We start from the raw sequence: 3,397 nt of genomic DNA, 5'->3' as shown, positions 1-3,397 counted from the left end.
GGGGGGGGGGGGATGAAAGGATGATAAGAAGCAGAGAGCTCCTGTGCAGCGTTAAAATCACATTTATACGGTGGACATCTTAGATCACTTCGTTACCATGGAAACCCAGCTGTGATCAACACCTGTTACAGTGAGAAATAAGATATTCCTGTGTGCCATTAAACGGTGTTTGTTCCCATCGCTTAGTACAGCGATGATGATGATGATGGTGAGTTCAACATCTGGGTTCAGAGAAAACATCAACCTCTGGCCAGATGTTCTTACTCCTCCTGACCTCTCAATCGCTGTGGTAATCAACAGCTCACTTCCTGATGCACATCATTCAAACATTCTCACGCCGACCGATGAATCCTCCTGTTGAGGTCCGCCTATCATATGTGGGTAAAACAGCATCATAGTAACGCAGAGGTCGTCAGACCGAGGACAGATGTTAACTGGCTGACACAGAGAGAGAATATATCAGCCCTGATTAGACTGGCTGATTAGGACCTGGTCTGACTCAAGTCCTGGGGTAGATTTATAGGAAGTGGACCCATAAAGACTTCCACACTCTACCTCAGACATTGGTTCACAACCTATTTTCTTCAGGGACCCCTTTTCTGTCACTGTGTGAACTGATTCAACAGTTCATTAAGTGACATTTTAGTGATATTTTATGGATATTATATATTATATTCAATGTATAATAATAACAACAGTACAGAACAACTTATAAATAATGAACCCAGTAACAAAAACGAGTGATTTGGATGAATTTTGAGCGGATTATTTCCTGTTAATATTGATCAGAGATGAGTTTTCCTTATATATTTAGGAAATTCTTATAAATAATCTGTCTGTATTAAAAATAATTCATACTTAACAGGCTCCTTCTTTTTGACAAATTCAGTGTTTTATTCTCATTGTTCTATCAGCTATTTCTTTGTTTTATCTTTCTAACGCAGGAAGAGGCTGTTTGTCAGAGACTGAATGCTCTGTGAATGTAGCCTGTGTTCAGGTCTTCAGAGTTTATCTTAAATAATAATCTAAACTTAAAAAAATACAATTTCATTTACTTTTCTGCACAGAAATGAAATAAATACCAAGATATAGGCCTACTGTGTATTTTAAACAAGACTACAGAGGGAATTAACAGAGACAATATGGCTGCTACTGAGGTTAAGGCTGGTAGAAAAAAGAAACATAGAAAGAAAAATGATATATAAATACATATATATAGTAAAACCTTTGATCCCACAACCTTTCCTTTACATCATCAGGACAAACTTTACATTTAGTTACACTGCTGGTGAGGCTTTAACGTGTAGCTGTAATGAATACTGGAGCCTCTAGGGGGCGCTATCTAACAGTCATAATGTATTGCATGTTACACAATAGACACATTAGTCTCCTAATTCTGAGGCTCCAGTTGTGCTGAGACTTCCTCTTCCTCTTCCTCAGCAGCACTCAGCTGCTCAGTGCAACACTGCCACCTTGTGGATTGAGGCTGCTTTACACCTGAAGGAGCTCCTGCAGCACGACACAGATCAAAGCTGTGAACAGGTGCAGTTTAATTCTGTTAATAAACCAATAAATACATAAATATTGACTTGATACACTCAGATCATTGATCTCCCATCGGCCTGTGCTGGAGGAGGGACTGAGATTATTTATTTAAGTAAAATACTATTACAACACTGTTAAGGTTCTCCATCGGTTTTCTTTAAAATGGTGAGAGCGCCTTTTGTTTTAATGTCCCTAAACTGTGGAACTAACTGTATATTATAATGACGAGCTCTCTCTGTATTTATCTTTTACTTAATCTTTTTAATCTGGCTTTTACTTTGGAGTGATGTTAGTTAGTTTTTAGGTTTTAATCAGTGGTTTTTACATTATTTGTCTCTCTGGAGTTTATTGTTACATCTACTTTTGGGGATGTTTTACATTTTATTGTTGTTTTATGTGTTGTTTCAGTTTGTTATGTGAAACACTTTGAGCTGCATGTGTTTTATGAAAGGTGCTATATGAATAAAGTTGAGTTGAGTTAAAAAATACTTTACAAGTAGTAGTAGTCTGTAAGTTTATTCATGAAAAATTAACTTAAAGTATCAAAAGTAAAAGTACTCAAAATGTCTCCTGTGACTATTATTATATAATTATATAATTAATGCATTAATGTAAAAGCAGGATTTAACTGATTATTTTGATCATGGATTAATCTGCTGATTATTTTCTCCATTAATTGATTGATTGAAAATAGTGAGAAATATTGTGAAAATTACCCGGAGCCCAAAGAGACTCCTTCACAATGCTTGTTTTATCCAACAGTCCAAACCTCAAGATTATTAAAAAATAAATGAAAATAATAAAAACAAATAGCAGCAAAGCTTCAGTAAGGATGGAATTAGGAATAATTCATCTAAAATATATATAGTTATATAGATAATTATGTAGTTATTTCACCCGTCTGTGTGTTAGTATTGATCTGCACCTCTTTCATAATGTTACTCCCTGAAGTCAAGCAGCAGGTAACAGTCCAGTGTGTAACATTTGTGTGGAGCAATTGTTATGGAATATAATATTCATAGATATATTTTCATTAGTGTATAATCACCTAAATATAAGAATCGTTTTTGCTTGAGCTGTTTTATCTACAGAGGTAGCAGGTTGTCTTCTGCAGTGTCCGCCATGTTAAACCACCACATGTTTCTACAGTAGCCCAGAACAGACAAACCAAACACTGGCTCTAGATAGGAGCATTCACAATGTTTCTCTTTCATGCTCGAAAAAGGAGCTTCAAGCGAGGGAGTTGCAATTTGTAACTACACCGCTGGACGTCACTAAATCCTTCGCACTGGACCTTTAAGTCACAGTGTAAATACTGCTGGCTCATTTTTGTGTGAACTAAATATTCAAGAATAATCTTACACTGTTTATAACACAGAGTGTTTATGCTTTGCTAGAGAGGCTGTTTAAAAAAGACTGGGGCATGAATGAAGAGAGAGAGAGACCCACTGGTGCCACTGACAGTGCCGTTGCAAGCTGCCACTATCTGAGCGAGGCCTTGTGCACATTCATACAGCGAAAATATGTTCCCACACTCATGCTGTACTGCAGCTGTCTTGGATCTTCAGACACCTCTGGAGCTAGTATTTTTAAGTCTTAAGAAATTTTATAAATTAAGATAAGATAAGATAAGATATTCCTTTAATAGTCCCACAATGGGGGAATTCCAATATTACAGCAGCAAAGTGGAAGAGTATGAATTTATAGTCCTAATTAGTCCTTAAACCTCTAATAAAGCCCATCTTGGGCTCCCGAGTAATTCTTGATACAAGTTCTGTAAAACTTGAATATTGTGTTTGAACTTGACCAGAAAAACCAGAAACGAAGAATGTGATGGTCCTGTGTTGTACGT

The sequence above is a fragment of the Morone saxatilis genome, unplaced genomic scaffold (genome assembly GCF_004916995.1).
Source record: "Morone saxatilis isolate NCDOM2014 unplaced genomic scaffold, NCSU_SB_2.0 Contig18, whole genome shotgun sequence".
NCBI classification, from domain to species: Eukaryota; Metazoa; Chordata; class Actinopteri; family Moronidae; genus Morone; species Morone saxatilis.
Note: the sequence above shows the minus strand (reverse complement) of the source record.